Here is a 21,904-nt window from a genome sequence, read left to right as displayed (position 1 = left end):
TTCAGTTCGGTTACGCTGTGGCCGGCCCCAAGACTATGAGTATCAAGTTTGAGGCTGGTTTAAAGTATTAATTGTATTTATTTTTCTGTTTATATTTGATGAACTGTTTGAAAGTATTTGATATCAGTTTAGATAAAAAAAATAAGGAGTAATACATGGCATTTTGTAATTTATTTGTAAATTTAATTTGTGTTTTGAAATCCGTTCTGTTGTCTTTGTACGAATGTGGTTTGAGTGAGGTATGGTGTTGATTATCAACTGTTTGTCCTTGTGTCTTTATTTGAGTTATAACAAGATCTTTATATTATATGGTTTTTGTATCACTGTTTGATTTAGAATACATTTTGTATTAGCTTAATTTTTGTGATATTGTGGGTGTTTGTGCCCAGGCTCTAAACAAGCATGTCTCTCTCCTATATGTTTCACATATAAACAGAGTGACAAAGGCACTCACCCCATGTGGCCAGAAACTCATGTGGTTGTGGCAGGCTGGCAGAAACTGGTCAGCCTAGCAGTAGGAGTCAGACTGGTATTCAGGGGGCATCTCTAAGATGCCCTCTGGGTGTATTTTACAATACATTCCACACTGGCATCAGTGTGCATTTATTGTGCTGAGAAGTTTGATACCAAACTTCACAGATTTCAGTGTAGCCATTATGGAACTGTGGAATTTGTAATTGACAGACTCCCAGACCATATACTCTTCATGGCTACCCTGCACTTACAATGTCTAAGGTTTTGCTTAGACACTGTAGGGGCATAGTGCTCATGCACTTATGCCCTCACCTGTGGAATAGTGCACCATGCCTTAGGGCTGTAAGGCCTGCTAGAGGGGTGACTTACCTATGCCACAGGCAGTGAGAGGTGGGCATGGCACCCCGAGGGGAGTGTAATGTCGACTTAGTCATTTTCTCCCCACCAGCACACACAAGCTGTGAGGCAGTGTGCATGTGCTGAGTGAGGGGTCCCTAGGATGGCATAAGACATGCTGCAGCCCTTAGAGACCTTCCCTGGCCACAGGGCCCTTGGTACCAGGGGCACCATTTACAAGGGACTTGTCTGTGTGCCAGGGCTGTGCCAGTTGTGGGAACAAAGGTACAGTTTAGGGAAAGAACACTGGTGCTGGGGCCTGGTTACCAGGGTCCCAGTGTATTTTCAATCATAATTGGCATCAGCAAAAGGCAAAAGGTCAGGGGGTAACCATGCCAAAGAAGGCATTTCCTTACACAACCCCCACCCCCTCCCACCTCCCCCAAATGAAAGAGGATGAGACTAACCTTTCCCAAGAGAGTCTTCATTTTCTAAGTGGAAGAACCTGGAAAGGCCATCAACATTGGCGTGGGCATTCCCAGGTCTGTGTTCCACTACAAAGTCCATTCCCTGTAGGGATATGGACCACCTCAACAGTTTAGGATTTTCTCCTTTTATTTGCATCAGCTATCTGAGAGGTCTGTGGTCAGTTTGAACTGTGAAGTGAGTACCAAAAAGGTATGGTCTCAACTTCTTCAGGGACCAAACCACAGCAAAGGCCTCCCTCTCAATGGCACTCCAACGCTGCTCCCTGGGGAGTAACCTCCTGCTAATAAAAGCAACAGGCTGGTCAAGGTCATCATCATTTGTATGGGACAGGACTGCTACTGTCCCATGCTCAGAGGCATCAGTCTGCACTATGAACTGCTTAGAATAATCTGGAGCTTTCAAAACTGGTGCTGTACACATAGCTTGCTCAGGGTGTCAAACGCCTTTTGAAAGTCCATGGTACAGTTAACTTTCTTGGGCATTTTCTTAGAGGTCAGTTCTGTGAGGGATGTCACTATTGATCCATATCCCTTCACAAACCTCCTATAGTACCCTGTCAAGCCAAGGAATGCCCTGACTTGAGTCTGGGTTTTTGGAGCTACCCAGTCCAGAATAGTCTGGATCTTGGGTTGGAGTGGCTGAACTTGGCCTCCACCTATAAGGTGTCCCAAGTAAACCACAGTAACCTGCCCTATGTGACGACATTTAATTTCCTTGATAGAGAGGCCTGATGCTTGCAGGGCCTTCAAAACCTTCTTCGGGTGGACCAGGTGATCCTGCCAGTTGGAGCTAAAGACAGCAATATCATCAAGATAAGCTGCACTATAGGACTCCAAGCCAGCAAGGACTTGATTCACTTACCTTTGGAAGGTGGCAGGGGCATTCTTTAAGCCAAAGGGCATCACAGTAAACTGGTAGTGCCCATCAGGTGTAGAGAATGCGGTTTTCTCTTTTGCTCCAGTTGCCATTTTTATTTGCCAGTACCCTGCTGTCAAGTCAAAGGTACTTAAGTATTTGGCTGCACCTAATTGGTCTATGAGCTCATCTGCCCTTGGGATGGGGTGAGCATCTGTCTTGGTGACAGAGTTGAGCCCTCTGTAGTCCACACAAAACCTCATGTCTTTCTTGCCATCTTTGGTGTGAGGTTTGGGAACCAAGACCACTGGGCTAGCCCAGGGACTGTTAGAGTGCTCAATCACTCCCAACTCCGGCATCTTGTGGACTTCCACTTTGATGCTTCCCTTAACTTGATGAGACTGTCTGAATATTTAATCTTGACAGGCATACTGTCTCCTGTGTCCACATCATGGGTACACAGGTGTGTCTGACCAGGGGTCAAGGATAAGAGCTCAGAAAACTGCTGGAGGACTTGCCTGCAGTCTAGCCAGAGAGGGCGTCTGAATAGATCACTCCATCTACTGAGCCATCTTAAGGGTCAGTGGAGAGGAAATCACCTGGTCCTCATATGTAACCATTAACATGTTTACATCTGCCCTGTCATGAGAGTTTAAGGTGGTTAACATGGATCACCCTCTTGGGGGTCCTGCTAGTGCCTAGGTCCACCAGGTAGGTGACCTGACTCTCTTTCTCTTGTACTGGGTAAGGGCCACTCCATTTGTCCTGAAGTGCCCTGGGAGCCACAGGCTCCAAAACCCAGACTTTCTGCCCTGGCTGAAACTCAACCATAGCAGCCTTTTGGTCATACCACAACTTCTGGAGTTGTTGGCAGGCCTCAAGGTTTTTGCTTGCCTTTTCCATGTACTCTGCCATCCTTGAACATAGGCCTAGCACATAGTCCACCACATCTTGTTAGGCTCATAAAGAGGTCTCTCCCAGCCTTCTTTCACAAGAGCTAGTGGTCCCCTAACAGGATGGCCAAACAGAAGCTCAAAGGGGGGAAAACCCTACTCCCTTCTGTGGCACCTCTCTGCAGGCGATAAGCAGGCATGGCAAGAGGACATCCCATCTCCTTTTGAGTTTTTCAGGGAGCCCCATGATCATGCCCTTCAATGTCTTGTTAAATCTCTCCACACGACCATTGGTTTGTGGATGGTATGGTGTGGTGAATTTTTAAGTCACCCCACACTCATTCTACATGTGTTTCAGGTAAACGGACAAGAAGTTGGTACCTCTGTCAGAAGCCACCTCCTTAGGAAATCCCACTCTGGTAAAAATACCAATGAGTGCTTTAGCTACTGCAGGGGCAGTAGTGGACCTAAGGGGAATTGCTTCAGGGTACCTGGTAGCATGATCCACTACCACCAGGATACACTGGTTCCCTGATGCTGTGGGAGGCTCACGTGGACCCACTGTGTCCACTCCCAGTCTTTCAAAGGGGACCCCCACCACTGAAAGTAGAATGAGGGGGGCCTTTGGATGGCCACCTGTTTTACCACTGGCTTGACAGGTGACACAGGAGGTACAAAATTCCTTTACCTTCTGGGACATATTTAGCCAATAGAAATGGTTGACTAATCTCTCCCACGTCTTGGTTTGCCCCAAATGCCCAGCAAGGGGAATGCCATGGGCTAAGGTCAGAATGAACTCCCTAAACTCCTGAGGCACTACCACTCTCCCAGTGGCACCAGGTTTTGGATCTCTTGCCTCAGTGTAAAGGAGTCCATCTTCCCAATAGACCCTGTGGGTTCCACTGACAGTTCCTTTTTCTTGCTCAGCTGCTTGCGGGTCTTAGGCCTTCAAGAGAGGGACAAGTTTATTGCCCCTCACACAGCCGTTCCCTTGAGGGTCCCCCTGGGCCCAAGAGCTCAACCTGGTAAGGCTCCAGCTCCATGGACTCAGTTTCCTCAGATAATAGAACATCTTCCTGGGAAGAAAGGTTCGGTTTCTTGTGCTGTGTTGAAGCTGGTTCCCCAGTCTTCTTTCCTTTTCTTTTGGAAGGTTGGGCCATTATTCCAGACTCCAATACTTCTTTTTCACCCTGAGCCCTGCTCTGGGCCCTTGTCTTGACACACACCAGTTCAGGGATACACAGCATGGCTGCATGGGTCTTGAGCTCTACCTCGGCCCATGCTGAGGACTCCACATCATTCCCTAGCAGACATTCTACTGGAATTGCAGACTACCACCTGTTTCAAGCCAGTGATCCCTCCCCATTCTGAAGTTACCATTGCCATGTGATGTACATTAGCTTGATTGTCAACATTAGTAACTGGATATGTCTGTCCAGCCAGGTACTATCCTGGGGAAACCAGTTTGTCTGTCACCATTGTGACACTGCCTCCTGTATCAAGGCTTCTACTCTAGTCCCATTGATTAAGAGCTGCTGCCTGTATTTTTGCATGTTAGGCGGCCAGGCAGCAAGTGTGGCTAAATCCACCCTACCCTCAGAGACTAATGTAGCTTCACTGTGAACCCTTATTTGCTCTGGGCACACTGTTGATCCCACCTGGAGACTGGCTATTCCAGTGCTAACTGGAGTAGTATTTGTTGTGGGACTTTTGGAGACAGGCCTTGTGTCTAGTTTGCTATCCATGCTGGCTACAGATTCGACACCAGGCCTTCTTGGGATCAAGGTTTTTCCCCTGTACCCATTTGTGGACTGTGAAGAGGCTCTGGGCCCACCCTGCTGAGCAGGTTTTTGGGGCCCTGTAGAAGACGCTTTACTTTTGCCCTTGGATGTCTCACCACTCTTCCCTTGGGGAGGCTTTGTAACCCCTTTCTTTTGGTCACCCCCTGTGGAAGTCTTGGTCACCCTAGTCTTGACCCAGTGGTCTGCCTTCTTTCCCAATTCTTGGGAAGAAATTGGACCTAGGTCTACCAGATGTTGTTGCAATTTCATAAACAAGTTATACAGCCATTCATAATCATTTACCCCACTGCAAGTTATCCAACTATCTAGTGTTTTGACTGAGAAGTCAACAAAATCAACCCAGGTTTGGCTTGAGGATTTTTGAGCCCTCCTGAACCTAATCCTGTACTCCTCAGTTGAGAATCCAAAGCCCTCAATCAGCGTAGCCTTCATAAGTTCATAGGAGTCTGCATCTTTACCAGAGAGTGTGAGAAGTCTATCCCTACACTTTCCAGTGGACATTTCCCAAAGGAGAGCACCCCAGTGAGATCTGTTTACTTTTCTGGTTGCACAAGCCCTCTCAAAAGCTGTGAACCATTTAGTGATGTCATCACCATCTTCATATTTTGTTACAATCCCTTTGGGGACTTTTAGGATGTCAGTATTTTCTCTGACCCTATTTATGTTGCTGCCACCATTGATGGGAGTTAAACCCATCTCTTGTCTTTCCCTTTCCATGGCTAGGAGCTGCTTCTCCAAAGCCAATCTTTCGGCCATCCTGGCTAACAGGAGGTCCTCTTCATTGAGGCTGCTCTCAATGCTTCCAGAGGTAATGGTCTCCCCTGCGGAAGAACCAGTCTCTCTGACTATGATTTGTGGAGTCAGGGTTTGATGAACCCTGTTCTCCTTGGTTAGGACAGGAGGGGGAATTCATTCTCCTGTTCACTAACTTCCCCATCTGAAGGATTATCCTCAGAGAGGTGGTCCCTTGTGAACTCCTGGAGCTTTACTTTGGTAGGGTTGGACCCAGTTTTTATTGTTTTCAGTTTACAGAAAGATCTTAACTCTGACATCCATAGATGCAGGTAAGGGGTGAGGTTGAGTTCCATCACCATCTTATCTGTATTAGACATTATCACTCTAAAAGTTGGGATTACTTTTTAAGAATCTAAGAACTACTTCTAGAACTTAAATCCAAACTTTTAAACTCTAAAAGAAATGCTAACAGGGACTTACACAAGGCCCTAGCAGGTCTTTTAAAAATGTTGAAAAATGGTTAAAATTGCAAAAATCAATTTCTAATGACAATTTTTTGAATTTTTGTCGTGTGATCAGGTATTGGCTGAGTAGTCCAGCAAATGCAAATTCTTAGACCCCACCACTGATTCAACAATGTAGGAAGTTGGCTCTGCATATACTATCTCAACGTGAGATATAGTGTGAACAGAGTCCAAGGGTTACCCTTAGAAATTGGTAGTGGCAAAATTAGATAATACTGATGCTCTATTCTGTGGTAGTGTGGTCGAGCAGTAGGCTTATCAGAGGGTAGTGTTACGCATTTGTTGTACACACACAGGCAATAAATGAGGAACACACACTCAAAGACTTAACTCCAGGCCAATAGTTTTTATATAGAAAAATATATTTTCTTAATTTACTTTAGAACCACAAGATTCAGGATTTGAGGTAAGTACATAAAGTGCAAGGTACTTCACACAGGTAAGTACAGAACTTTGATTTTAAACAGTAGTACACACAGTTTAGGTTAAAATGGCAATAAGCTATTTTAAAAGAGGACACTGCGAAAATCAACAGTTCCTGGGGAGGTAGGTTTGGTTAGTTTTCTCAGGTAAGTAAAGCACTTACACAGTCAGTCTCCTGGGCATAGGCAGCCCACTGTTGGGGGTTCAAGGCAACCCCAAAGCCACACCACCAGCAACACAGGGCCGGTCAGGTGAAGAGGTCAAAGGAGGGCCCAAAACACACATGCGCCTATGAAGAACAGGGGTGCTCCGGTTCCAGTCTGCTAGCAGGTAAGTACCTTCGTCCTCAGGGAGCAGACCAGGGCGGGGCACTGGGGGGGTGGGGGAGAAGACACAAACAGGCACACAAAATACACCCTCAGTGGCACAGGGGCGACCGGGTGCAGTAGGCAAAGTAGGTGTCGGGTTTGCTATTGAAAGCAATGGAGGGACCCAGGGGTCACTTAGGTGATGCAGGCAGGACACAGGGGGGGCTTCTTGGGCCAGCCACCGACTGGGCTAATAAGAGGGCCGTCTGCTGGTCACTCCTGCACTGGAAGGTGGTTCCTCTCAGTCCTGGGGGCTGCAGGTGCAGTGCTTAGACCAGGCGTCGGGTTCCTTGTTACCAGGCAGTCACGGTCAGGGGGAGCCTCTGGATCCGCTCTGCAGGCGTTGCAGTGAGGGTGCAGGGGAGTCGACAGAGTACTCACGTCATTGTAGTCGCCTGGGAGTCCTCTCTGCAGAGTTAGTTCTATGGAGCTAGAGCCGGGGGTATCGGGTGCAGAGTGAGAAGTTTAACGCTTTCGGTGGTAAGAGAGAGTTCTTAGAAAGTAGCTTTAAAGTTGCAAAGTTGTTGCAGTTTTTGAACAGTGCCGCTGTTCTCAGGAGTTTCTTAGTCCTTCGAGTTCAGGGTAGTCCTCAGAGGTCACTGGTCAGCAGTTGTCCTTGTTGTAGGATGCAGGAATCTGATTTTCTGGGTTCTGGGTCGCCCCTAAATGTACAAGTTACTTACCTTCGGTAACAAAATATCTGGTAGAGACATATTCTAGTTGCAGATTCCTTACCTTAGAATTTTCCCCAGGCGTCAGACTGGATCTGGAGATTTTTCTTCGAGGAATACCCTTGCGCATCAGTAGGTGGTGCTGGTTGACTCCGCAGGCGTCGTGGTCACCGTGAAGACGTCGGGAGTAGTACATAGACACAGCCCTCGTGCAGTGACGTCAGTTTCTTTTAACGACTTTCCACGCCAGAGCGCAGAGCCGCTAAGAAAACTGAGATTGGTGCGCCAGAGCTAAGGACCTGAAAGGGGGAATCCCTGTCCCTAGAAATCAGTTTGCAAGCGGGGAGGATGGGTGGGCGGTAAGGAATCTTCAACTAGAATATGTCTCTACCAGATATTTCGTTACCGGAGGTAAGTAACTTGTACATCTGATAGAGACTTCTAGTTGCAGATTCCTTACCTTAGAATGGATACCCAAGCAATGCCATCCTCTGTAGTGGGCTGCAAACCAAGATCATACTAGAAAGTCCTGCAGGACCGAACGACCAAAGTAGCCATCCCAACTGACCTGACTATCCAGGAAGTAATGCTTAGCAAACGTATGCAGGGATGCCCACGTAGCTGCCTGACAGATATCCAGGACAGGAACTCCGCATGCTAACGCACGTGGAACCACAGTTGCTCTGGTGGAATGAGCATGCAAGCCTTCAGGAGGTTGCTTTTTAGCCAAAGCGTAGCACATTTTGATGCAAAGCAGCATCCATCAAGAGATGGTACGCTTTTGCACCACCTTCCCTTTCTTAGCACTCACATAGCCAACAAAGAGTTGATAGTCAACCCAGAAATCTTTAGTACGATTGAGGTATAACGCCAACGCTCTTTTTGGGTCCAGACGGTGGAGTCTCTCCTCCTCATGGGAAGGATGTGGGGGTGCGTAGAAGGTAGGCAAAGTGATGAACTGGCCTACATGAAATGGTGTAACCACCTTAGGAAGGAAGGAAGCTCTAGGGCGTAACACCACTATGTCAGGGTGTACAGACAAGTATGGAGGCTTTGAAGAAAGGGCCTGAAGCTCACTCACCCTGCGAGCAGAGGGGATAGCCACCAGAAAGACACTTTTGAATGTGAGGAGCTGCAAGGGACAATTATGCATTGGCTCAAAGGGGGTACACATCAAATAAGTAAGTACAAGATTAAGATCCCACTGAGGCATGATAAATGAAGTGGGAGGAAATAAGTGGGTGAGCCCTTTTAAGAACCTACTCACAATAGGAAATTCAAAGAGTGAGGGCTGATCAGGTAGCCTAAGAAAGGCGGAAATGGCAGACAAATACCTCTTAAGGGTGGCCAAAGCAGAGCCCTGCTGGGCTAAAGAAAGAATGAACAGAAGAACCTCTGACAGAGGGGCAGAAAGGGGATCAACAGATTTGTTGGTACACTATGGCACAAATTTATTCCAACGACAGGCGTATACAGTTTTAGTTGATGGATGCCTGGCTGCCAAGGTAGCATTGCAGACTTCGGATGGAAGGGCAAATGCCGTCAACTGTTGCCGCTCAATCTCCACACATGAAGGCAGAGGTTGGACAGGTTCGGGTGGAGAACCGTCCCCTGCTGCTTCGACAGAAGTTCCGCTCGAAGAGGCAGTCTGAGTGGAGGATCAATGGACATGCTCAATAGCTCTGGATACCACACTCTCCTAGCCCAGTCCGCAGCCAGCAAGATAACTTGGGCCCGGTCGTACTTGATTTTCTTGAGAACTCTGGGCAGAAGTGGAATAGGCGGGAAGGCGTAAAGGAGAACGGAGTTCCACTCGAGACGAAAAGTGTCTCCGAGCAAGTGCCGCCTTGGAAACTCCAACACGTAAAACAGCTGACATTGCGCGTTCTCTGCTGAGGCTAACAGATCTAACCAAGGCTCTCCCCACTTGAAAAAGAGACCTTGCGCCACCTCTGAATGGAGACGCCATTCGTGATTGTCTGTGTCGGCGGCTGAGTTTGTCTGCTCTGGCATTGAGAGAGCCCACCAGATGTTGAACCATCAGGTTAATGCCCTGATGTTCCAGCCATGTCCAGAGGCGTAGTGCCTCCTGACAAAGGGTCCAGGACCCTACCCCGCCTTGTTTGTTGGAGTACCACATGGTAGTAGTGTTGTCCATGAACACCTGCACCACTTTCCCTTTGAGAGAGGGAAGGAATGCTTTCAACGCAAGCCTGATTGCCCGGAGCTCCAGCATATTTATGTGGAGCCCCGACTCCGCCGGAGACCAGAGGCCTCGGATCTCCGCCTCTCCCATGTGGCCACCCCAACCCAGAGGTGACGCATCTGTCACTATAGAGAGATCTGGTCGGGGAAGGAAGAGGGATCTGCCGTTGACCCAATTTGGATTCGAAAGCCAGCACTGCAGGTCTTTCGCAGTCCCCTCTGAGATCTGGACCATGCCAGAGAGATTTCCATGATGCTGCGCCCACCGTAACTTCAGGTCCCACTGCAGAGCCCGCATATGCCATCTGGGGTGTGTTACTAGCAGGATGCAGGAGGCCATGAGGCCCAGCAGCCTCAGAGTCAGTCTCACCGAAACCCAAGACCGAGGCTGAAAGAGCGGAATCATAGCCTGAATGTCTTGGACTCGCTTGTCGGGAGGATATGCCTGAAATTGCACTGTATCCAGAACAGCTCCAATGAAAGGGAGCGTCCTAGAGGGAGTCAGGTGTGACTTCGGCACGTTTATAGTGAACCCCAGCTCATGCAGGAGGTTCGCCGTAGTCTGAAGGTGGGAGACGACTGTCTGGGGCGAAGGCGCCTTCAACGTCATCGAGGCAGGGCAAGACTGAAACCCCTAACCGGCGCAGATGAGCTGCAATCACCACCATCACTTTCGTGAACACCCGAGGGGTACTGGTAAGGCCGAAAGGGAGCACGGTAAACTGAAAGTGCTCGTGACCTACCACGAATTGTAGGTTACATCTGTGGGAAGGCAGGATGGGGATGTGGAAATAAGCGTCCTGCAAGTCCAACGCTACCATCCAGTCTCCTGGCTCTGAGGCAGACATAACCTGAGCCAGGGTGAGCATTTTGAATTTCTCCTTCTTGAGGAAGTAGTTCAGGTCCCAAAGGTCTAGGATAGGACGTAAGCCCTTGTCCTTCTTTGGCATAAGAAAGTAGCGGGAATAAGAACCACGACCTACTTCTGGCACAGGGACCTTTTCTATAGCTCCCTTGGCCAAGAGAGCCGTGACTTCCTGGCAGAGAAGCACCAAATGACCCTCCGGAAGATGATGGAAGGATGGTGGCATGTGTAGTGGTGCAGATTCGAAAGGAAGGGAGTAGCCCATCAGAATGATCTGCAAAACCCACCTGTCCATGGTGATATGTTCCCAGTGGGGCAGGTGATGTCGGATCCTGCCCCCAACTGGGTGGGAGTGAGGGGACGGACTAGGAGGGTTTTGAGGCTGCAGCGGGGGCAGAGATGGACTGGACAGACCTCTGGTTCCATGTCCAACGGCCACGTGGGATTCCGCGTCCTCGGCCACGCATAGGCTGGCCATTGTGCGTGGCACAGTGACTGGGTTAAGGACGTGACAGGGCACCCCTTCCGTGTCCACGAAAGGGACGAAAAGCAGACTGTGGTGGGCGAGTGGTGGAGGAAAGACCAAGGGACTGAGCCGTAGCCTGGGAATTCTTGAATCTCTCCAAGGCCAAGGCCAAGTCTGCTTTGTCTCCGAAGAGACGGGTGCCATCAAAGGGCATGTCCATGAGTGACTGTTGGACATCCCCCCGAGAAGCCAGAAGTGCGTAACCAGGCGTGGCGCCGTAAAGCCACTGTTGTTGCAACCGATCTGCCCAGAGAGTCGGTCGTATCCAGCCCACAACGGATAGTGAACTTTGCCGTATCTCTCCCATCTTTCACTGCTTGAGAAACAATAGCACGCGCCTCCTCTGGTATCACAGGGAGAGGGTATAACGGCCCAAAAGACATGCAGTGTTCACAGACCGCAGTGCGAGGCTGGAGGAAGAAAACAACTTCTTGCCAAATTGTTCCAGCCTTTTGGATTCCCTATCCGGGGGTGCAGCAGGGAACGCGCCTGAAGAAGAGGAAGCCTGGATAACAAGACTCTCAGGGGTGTGGTGTTGGGACAGGAATTTTGGGTCGTTTGGTGCAGACCGATGGCGGCGAGTGATAGTCCTGTTCACAGGAGCCCCTGTGTTGGGTGTGGGCCATGTACCCAAAAGGACATCGGTGAGGGCCTCATTGAATGGTAGAAGGGGTTCTGAAGTAGAAGCCCCAGGCTGAAGCACCTCTGTTAGGAGGTTAGACCTGACTTCCACAGTAGGTAGCTCAAGGCCGAGGACCTCAGTTGCCCCACTGACCACCATACAGTAAGTTGCTCCCTCCGCCGTAGCCACGGTAGGAGGAGACAGCATGCCAGCGTCAGAAGTATCCATACCACTGGCTTTGCCCAAATCCTATGCCCAGTCCATAGCAGGGTCCTCCTGGTATTCATAAGGGTCCAGGGACCCCTCCACTTCCTCCCCGTATTCGTACCCATAGGAAAAAGGGTCCGAATCCGACCTCAGATGAATAGGCCCCACCAAAGCCGATGGTGGTGTCAGCTGATGCTGCTCCGACTGCGAGTCGTTGGGGATAAGAATTGGGTCAATGTGGATTGTGGGCACTACCAACATTGGGAGCGTCGATAATCGACCCGGCACTGGGGAAGATCTTGAAGGTGCAACCGGCATCGGTGTGGATCTGCGCACAGATCCGGAGGTGACCTCGGTGGCTGGGGCCGAAGCCGCCGGCATGGAACCCGAAGGCCCCTCAACCGAACCCTTTGGGCCCCAATGCGCCGTATCGAGGTCGGCCCGCCCAAAGATAAGGTGCATGGCCTTGTAAAACTCCTTAAGTTGGGCCGGGGTCGCTGCTGCTCCGGGAAAGTCGGGGAAACCCGAAGTCGACCCAGACAGGCTCTGAGGACGGAGGCCTAGTGCGTGGACGTTCGTCCCGCGTCGGCCAAGCAAAGGGGTGAAGTCGGAGAGCGATGGGACTTCGACTTCTTCTTACCTTGACCCGAGGATTTAGAAGAAGACGAGTGGTGATGACTCCGCGAGTGATCTCAAGACCTCCCTCTCGAGCGAGACCGGGACCTACACAGAGTTGAATGCCAGGCCGCCATTAGCTTTAGGGACCCCTCCCTCAAAGCTTTCGTGTGCATGGCCCGACACTTGGAGCACGACTGAGTCGTGGTCGTGCTCGAGGCACCACAGACAAAAGCGATGAGGATCCGTCACCCACATCGTCCAATGGCAGTCCTCACAAGGCTTGAACCCGGTCTTTGGGGACATCTCGACGCACCAAAGTCGTACATAAAAACTTCGACAAAACGGTCGAATTCGGCCCAAAAATAGCCAGGGTAGCTCTCTGGAAAGAAAAGAACTGACGTCACTGCGCAAGGGTGGCATCTATGTACTACTCCTGATGTCATCACGGCAACCATGACGCCTATGGAGTCGACCGACGCCACCAACCGACGCACAAGGGTATTGCTCAAAGAAATATCTACAGATCCAGTCTGACGCCTGCAGGAAAATTCTAAGGTAAGGAATCTGCAACTATAAGTCTCTATCAAATACTAAATTAAGGGTGTGTTTAAGTCTGGGGGTTAGTAGCCAATGGCTACTGTCCTTGAGGGTGGCTACACCCTCTTTGTGCCTCCTGATGGAGGATTTCTAAAAGCAGGGGTCACCTTGGCTCAGGACACCTTAGAGGCTGTCCTGACTGGTGGGTGACTCCTCCTTGTTTTTCTCATTATCTCCTCCAGCCTTGCCCCAAAAGTGGGGGCAGTGGCCAGAGGGGCAGGCATCTCCACTAGCTGGGATGCCCTAGGGTGCTGGAACAAAAGACATGAGCCTTTGAGGCTCACCACCAGGTGTTACAGTTCTTGCAGGGGGAGGTGAGAAGCACTTCCACAACGTACAGGCTTTGTTCCTGGCCACAGAGTGACAAAGGCATCATTTATTCTTGTCTTTTATATTTATGGATTAGTTGCTTAGATTTTAAGTGTTTGTTAGATGTGAGACATTGACTTGAAGGATTTGAAATGTTGACTTTGGTTGATGCATACACAAAAATTACTGCTATAATTTTAACTGTTATCCTAGTCGGTAGGTGGGGTAAGATGCTATGATTAAAAAGCAATTTAATTGCATGCTCAATGACTGATTTATCTCATCATTGATGGAACTTAGGTTTATATATATTTTTTCCTACAACTTGACCACTTCTTTCTAAAACAGCAGTGACATCGTGGTCACCTATATAAGCGCCACCTTGACGCACAGACGTCAGTAACTTTTTCACAACCTTCCACCCTAAGAACGCGGAGTCTTGAATTGCACTAACACTGGTGTTAGATATTTTCTCTACCAGATGTAGGAAAGTACCTGCTTTTCAGCATGGTTACCCTGACCTTTTTGCCAGATGTCAGTATGTTTTGACTGTTCACTGGGATTCTGCTAACCAGTACCCCAGTGACTGTGCGCTCTCCCTCTACATTTAATTGCTGGGACTGCCCCCCCTCCCCCATTTGGCATACTGGTGCCCCCATATATGTACCTAGTATCTGGTACCCAGGGCAGTGGGGCACCAGGGTTTCCCCATGGGCTGCACCATTTATCACGCCACCCATGGGAGCCCATGTAAAAATGTGTCTGGAGACATGCCATTGCAGCCTGCGTGAAAAGGTGCATGCATTCACTTCAGGCCACTACACCCAGTCACTGTAAGTCACCCCTATGGTAGGCCCTCCTAAGCCCAGAGGGCAGGATGCAGGTACCTGTGTGTGAGGGCACCCTTGCATAAGCAGAGGTGTCCGCACAAACTCCAGCTCCATTTTCCTGGACTTCGTGAGTGCGGGGCAGCCATTTTACCCATGTACTGAACATAGGTCACTACCTATGTCCAGCTACATAATGGTAACTCTGAACCTGGGCAGGTTTGGTAACAAACATGTCAGAATCATACCACAATACTGTTGCCAGTATTGGTTGTAGGGTTCCATGCACTCTGGGGGCTCCTTAGATGACTCCCAGCATTGCTCCTACCAGCTTTCTGGGGTTTTCCGTCCGCTCATGCAGCTGCCACCCCTCAGACAGGTTTCTGCCCTCCTGCTCCTTGACAAGCTCAAGCACAGGAAGGCAGAACAAAGGATTTCCTTTGGGAAAGGGAGGCATCACCCTCTCCCTTTGGAAATGGGTGTTACATGGCTTAGGAGGGGTAGCCTCCCCGAGCCACTGGTATGCTTTGAACGGTGCATTTGGTGCCTTCCTTGCATAAACCAGTCTGCACCGGTTCAGGGACCTCAAGTCCCTGCTCTGCCACGAAACGGGACAATGCAAAGTGGAGTAACCACTCCCGTGTCCATCACCACCCCCCAGGGGTGGTGCCCATAGTTCCTCCAGGTGGCCACTTGAGTCTGCCATCTTGAATTCAAGGTGGGAAGAGGCCTCTGGAAGCATCTGAGTGGCTAGGTCAGGCAGGTGATGTCACAGCTCCCTCCTGATAACTGGTCACCCTCTAGCAGGCCTTACAGCTATAAGGCAGGCTGCACTATACCACAGGTGAGGGCATAGGTGCATGAGCACTATGCCCCTACAGTGTCTAAGCAACACCTTAGACATTGTAAGTGCAGGGTAGCCAAGAGTATATGGTCTGGGAGGCTGTCAAACACGAACTCCACAGCACCATAATGGCTACACTGAAAACTGGGAAGTTTGGGATCAAACGTCTCAGCACAAAAAATGCACACTGATGCCAGTGTACATTTTATTGTGAAATACACCCAGAGGGCATCCTAGAGATGCCCTCTGAAAAAATACCAGACTTCCAGTGTGGGCTGACTAGTTTTTGCCAGCTGGGTGAAGGTGCTTCTCACCTCCCGCTGCAGGAGCTGTAACACCTGGCGGTGAGCCTCAAAGGCTCACCCCCTTTGTTACAGCGTCACAGGGCATCTCAGCTAGTGGAGATGCCCGCCCCTCCGGCCACTGCCCCCACTTTTGGCAGCAAGGCTGGAGGAGATAATGAGAAAAACAAGGAGTCATCACTGGCCAGTCAGGACAACCCCTAAGGTGTCCTGAGCTGAGGTGACTCTGACTTATAGAAATCCACCATCTTGCAGATGGAGGATTCCCCCAATAGGATTAGGGATGTGCCCCCCTCCCCACAGGGAGGAGGCACAAAGAGGGTGTAGCCACCCTCAGGGCCAGTAGCCATTGGCTACTGCCCTCCTAGACCTAAACACACCCCTAAATTGAGTATTTAGGGGCCCCCAGAACCAAGGAAGATAGATTCCTGCAACCGGAAGACGAAGGAGGACTGCTGACCTAAAGCCCTGCAGAGAAGACGGAGATGACAACTGCTTTGGCCCCAAGCCCTACCGGCCTGTCTCCCCACTTCAAGAAAAAACTGCAACAGCAACGCATCCAACAGGGACCAGCGACCTCTGAAGCCTCAGAGGACTGCCCTGCATCTAAAAGGACCAAGAAGCTCCCGAGAACAGCGGCCCTGTTCAACAAAACTGCAACTTTGCAACAAAGAAGCAACTTTTAAAGACCACATGTTTCCTGACGGAAGCGTGAAACTTTCTACTCTGCACCCGACGCCCCCGGCTCGACCTGTGAAAAACTAACACTACAGGTAGGACTCCCCGGCGACTGCAAGCCCGTGAGTTGCCAGAGTTGACCCCCCCTGAACCCCCACAGCGACGCCTGCAGAGGAAATCCAGACTCCCCCTGACTGCGACTGCCTGCTTCAAGGAACCCGACACCTGGAAAAAACACTGCACCCGCAGCCCCCAGGACCTGAAGGAACCGAACTCCAGTGTAGGAGCGACCCCCAGGCGACCCTCTGCCTAGCCCAGGTGGTGGCTACCCCGAGGAGCCCCCCCCTATCCCTGCCTGCATCGCTGAAGAGACCCCCCGGGTCTCCCCATTGATTCCTATTGAAAACCCGACGCCTGTTTGCACTCTGCACCCGGCCGCCCCTCTGGGTGTACTTTCTGTGCCTGCTTGTGTCCCCCCCGGTACCCTACAAAAACCCCCCTTGTCTGCCCCTCCGAAGTCGCGGGTACTTACCTGCTGGCAGATTGGAAGTGGGCACCCCTATTTCCAACTTTGAACCCTGTAAGTGTTTTACTTACCTGTGAACTTAACATTTACTTACCTCCCCCAGGAACTGTTGATTTTTGCAGTGTCCACTTTTAAAATAGCTTATTGCCATTTTTACCAAAACTGTACATGCTATTTTGATAATTCAAAGTTCCTAAGATACCTGAGTGAAATACCTTTCATTTAAAGTATTGTTTGTAAATCTTGAAACTGTGGTTCTTAACCTAAGAAAATATATTTTTCTATATAAAAACCTATTGGCCTGGAATTGTCTTTGAGTATGTGTTCCTCATTTTTTGCCTGTGTGTGTACAACAAATGCTTAACACTACCCTCTGATAAGCCTACTGCTCGATCACACTACTACAAAATAGAGCATTAGAATTATCTCTTTTTGCCACTATCTTACCTCTAAGGGGAACCCCTGGACTATTTGCACACTATTTCTTACTTTGAAATAATATATACAGAACCAACTTCCTACATGCGGTCATGGTAGAATGATAACGCTCTTTTTGGGTCCAGCCGATGGAGAAACTCCTCTTCCTTAGAGGGATGCGGTGGTGCAAAGAAGGTAGGCAAGGTGGTATTTTGACCCAGATGGAAAGGGGTCACCGCCTTGGGGAGGAAAGAGGCACGAGTTCTTAATACTACCTTGTCAGGATAGATCGTGAGATACAGTGGCTTTGACGATAAAGCCTGCAGCTCACTCACTCTCCTGGCAGATGTAATTGCCACCAAAAAGGCTGTTTTAATAGTGAGCAGCCGGAGAGGACAGTTATGCAAGGGCTCGAAGGGAGCACACATAAGGAAGGTAAGAACCAGATTAAGATCCCACTGTGGCATAACGAAAGGCACAGGCGGAAACAGATGTACAAGCCCTTTCAAAAACCTCTGAACTATAGGTGATTTAAACAGAGATGGTTGATCGGGCAACTGAAGAAAAGCCGATAAGGCTGCAAGATAGCCCTAAAGAGTCCCTAAGGAGGAACCCTGCTGGGCGGGAGACAATATAAACAAAAGGATGTTAGACAGAGAAGAAGAAAGAGGATCAATAGACCCCTCTGTACAATAAACAAAACGTTTCCAACGGCAGGCGTAGATCGACTTAGTAGAGGGACGCCTGGCTGCCAGAATGACATCAGAGACCTCGGGAGGGAGGTCATAAACCATCAACTGTCGCCGCTCAATCTCCACGCATGAAGGCGCAGAGTTGACAGGTTCGGGTGGAGAACCTTCCCCTGCTGCTGCAACAAAAGATCCTCCCGAAGAGGCAGCCTGATTGGAGGACCGATGCTCATTTTGAGAAGCTCTGGATACCAAACTCTCCGTGCCCAATCCGGAGCCACTAGGGTTACTTGGGCCCGGTCGTTCTTGATTTTCCTGAGAACTCTGGGCAGAAGTGGTAAAGGTGGAAAGGCGTATAGGAGGCCTGAACTCCACTCACGACGAAAAGAGTCGCCTCGCAATAGCCCCCTTGGAAACTCCAATGCGCAAAACTGCTGACATTGCACGTTCTCTACGGAGGCAAACAGATCTAACCAAGGCTCTCCCCACTGCTGAAAGAGTCCTTTCGCCACCTCCGGATGGAGACACCATTTGTGATACTCAAGCATTTTCGGCTGAGCTCGTCTGCCCTGGCGTTCAGAAACCTGCCAGGTGTTGAACCACCAGGGTCATGCCCAGCTGTTCCAGCCATGTCCAGAGACGTAAATCCTCTTGACAAAGGGTCCACGACCCCACACCTCCCTGCTTGTTGCAGTACCACATTGTGGTAGTGTTGTCCATGAACACCTGCACCACCTTCCCTTTCACAACAGGAAGAAATGCTTTTAATGCTAGCCGGATCGCCCGAAGCTCCAGCAAGTTGATGTGGAGCCCAGATTCCGCTGGAGACCAGAGACCTCTGATCTCTACCTCCCCTAGATGGCCGCCCCATCCCAGAAGTGACACATCTGTCACTACCGTTCGATCTGGTTGGGGAAGGTAGAGGAGTCAGCCTTTGACCCAATCGCAGTTCACTAACCACCACTGCAGATCTTTTGCAGTCCCCTCCGAGATCTGAACCACGTCGGTAAGATTTCCCTGATGCTGTGTGTAAGGAAATGCGTCCTTGGCATGGTTACCCCCTAACTTTTTGCCTTTGCTGATGCTAAGTTATGATTTGTAAGTGTGCTGGGACCCTGCTAACCAGGCCCCAGCACCAGTGTTCTTTCCCTAAACTGTACCTTTGTCTCCACAATTGGCACAACCCTGGCACCCAGGCAAGTCCCTTGCAACTGGTATCCCTGGTACCAAGGGCCCTGATGCCATGGAAGGTCTCTAAGGGCTGCAGCATGTCTTATGCCACCCTGGGGACCCCTCACCCAGCACATGCACACTTCCTCACAGCTTGTGTGTGCTGCTGGGGAGAAAATGACTAAGTCGACATGGCACTCCCCTCAAAGTGCCATGCCAACCTCACACTGCCTGTGGCATAGGTAAGTCACCCCTCTAGCAGGCCTTACAGCCCTAAGGCAGGGTGCACTATACCACAGGTGAGGGCATAGGTGCATGAGCACAATGCCCCTACAGTGTCTAAGCAAAACCTTAGACATTGTAAGTGCAGGGTAGCCATAAGAGTATATGGTCTGTGAGTTTGTCAAACACGAACTCCACAGTTCCATAATGGCTACACTGAAAACTGGGAAGTTTGGTATCAAACATCTCAGCACAGTAAATGCACACTGATGCCAGTGTGCAATTTATTGTAACATACACCCAGAGGGCATCTTAGAGATGCCCCCTGAATACCTACCCGACTTCTAGTGTAGGCTGACCAGTTTCTGCCAGCCTGCCACACACCAGACATGTTGCTGGCCACATCGGGAAAGTGCCCTTTTCACTCCGTGGCCAGGAACAAAGTCTGTACTTGGTGGAGGTGCTTCTCACCTCCCCCTGCAGGAACGGTAACACCTGCCGGTGAGCCTCCAAGGCTCACCCCTTTTGTTACAGTGCACCAGGGCATCCCAGCTAGTGGAGATGCCCACCCCTCCGGCCACTGCCCCCACTTTTGGCGGCAAGGCTGGAGGAGCTAATGAGAAAAACAAGGAGGAGTCAGCCCCTAAGGTGTCCTGAGCTGAGGTGACCCTTGCCTTGAGAAATCCTCCATCTTGAGTTTGGAGGATTCCCCCTATAGGATTAGGGATGTGCCGCCCTCCCCACAAGAAGGAGGCACACAGAGGGTGTAGCCACCCTCAAGAAACGTAGCCATTGGCTACTGCCCTCCCAGACCTAAACACACCCCTAAATTCAGTATTTAGGGGCTCCCCAGATCCCAGGAAATCAGATTCCTGCAACCTGAAAAAAGGAGGAGGACTGCTGACCTACAAGCCTGCAGAGAAGGAGGAAGACGACAACTGATTTGACTCCAGCCCTACCGGCCTGTCTCCCAACTTCGAAAACCTGCTCCAGCGACGAATCCAACAGGGACCAGCGACCTCTGAAGCCTAAGAGGACTGCCCTGGACTACAGGACCAAGAAACTCCTATGAACAGCGGCCCTGTTCAAAACCTGCTGCTTCTTTGCAACAAAGAAGCAACTTCCAAGGACTTCACGTTTCCTGCTGGAAGCATGAGACTCTACACTCTGCACCCAATGCCCCCGGCTCGACCTGCAGAAAACCAACACCTCAGGGAGGACTCCCCGGCGACTGCAAGCCCGTGAGTAACCAGAGACAACTCCCCCTGAGCCCTCACAGCGACGCCTGCAGAGATAATCAAGAGGCTCCCCCTGACCGCGACTGCCTGTAACAAGGGACCAGACGCCTGGAACCAGCACTGCACCCGCAGCCCCCAGGACCTGAAGGAACCGGACTTCAACGCAGTAGTGACCCCCAGGCGACCCTCTGCCTTGCCCAGGTGGTGGCTGTCCCAAGAAGCACCCCCTGTGCCTGCCTGCACTGCTAGAGTGACCCCGGGTCCCTCCATTGAAACCTATACAAAACCTGATGCCTGCTTTGTACACTGCACCCGTCCGCCCCTGTGCCGCTGAGGGTGTGCTTTGTGTGCCTACTTGTGTCCCCCCAGTGCTCTACAAAACCCCCCTGGTCTGCCCCCAGAGGACGCAGGTACTTACCTGCTGGCAGACTGGAACTGGAGCACCCCAGTTCTCCATAGGCACGTATGTGTTTTGAGCACCTCTTTGACCTCTGCACCTGACCGGCCCTGAGCTGCTGGTGTGGTAACTTTGGGGTTGCCTTGAACCCCCAACGGTGGGCTGCCTATGCCCCAGGACTGAGACTTGTAAGTGTTTTACTCAGCTCCTAACCTAACCTTTACTTACCTCCCCCAGGAACTGTTGATTTTTGCAGTGCCCACTTTGGAAATAGCTTATTGACATTTTTTACAAAGACTGTACATGATATTGTTTTCATTCAAAGTTCCTAAAGCATCCAAGTGAAGTACCTTACATTTAAAGTATTAACTGTAAATCTTGAACCTGTGGTTCTTAAAATAAACTAAGAAAATATATTTTTCAATATAAAAACCTATTGGCCTGGAGTAAGTCTTTGAGTGTGTGTTCCTCATTTATTGCCTGTCTGTGTACAACAAATGCTTAACACTACCCTCTGATAAGCCTACTTCTCGACCACACTACCACAAAATAGAGCATTAGAATTATCTTCTTATGCCACTATCGTACCTGTAAGGGGAACCCTTGGCCTCTGTGCACACTATTTCTTACTTTGAAATAGTATATACAGAGCCGACTTCCTACACCAATGCATAGCAGATTTTAATGCAGAGAATGACCCATCAGGAGATGGTTCACTTCTGCACCACCTGAAGTTTCTTAGCCCCAACATAGCCCACAAGAGTTGCTTGTCCACCCGAAACTCTTTTGTCAGGTCACAGTAGAACAACAATGCTCTTTTTAGATCCGGATGGTGCGGGATGTGGAGGAGTGCTGAAAATTGGCAAGGTTACAGATTGGTCCACATGAAATGGTGTCATCGTTTTCGGGAGGAATGAGGCCCTAGCGCGAAGCACCAGTTTGTCTGGAAAAACAGACAAGTAGAAAAGCTTGGATGACAAACCCTACTGCTCACTCACCCTCCTGGCAGATGGTATTGCCACAAGTAAAGCTGTTTTGATCATGGGCAGCCGGAGAGGAAAATTGTGCAATGGCT

Source organism: Pleurodeles waltl, chromosome 1_2 (genome assembly GCF_031143425.1).
Source record: "Pleurodeles waltl isolate 20211129_DDA chromosome 1_2, aPleWal1.hap1.20221129, whole genome shotgun sequence".
Taxonomy (NCBI): domain Eukaryota; kingdom Metazoa; phylum Chordata; class Amphibia; order Caudata; family Salamandridae; genus Pleurodeles; species Pleurodeles waltl.
The sequence above is the reverse complement of the archived record's forward strand: the minus strand, read 5'-3'. Positions refer to the sequence as shown.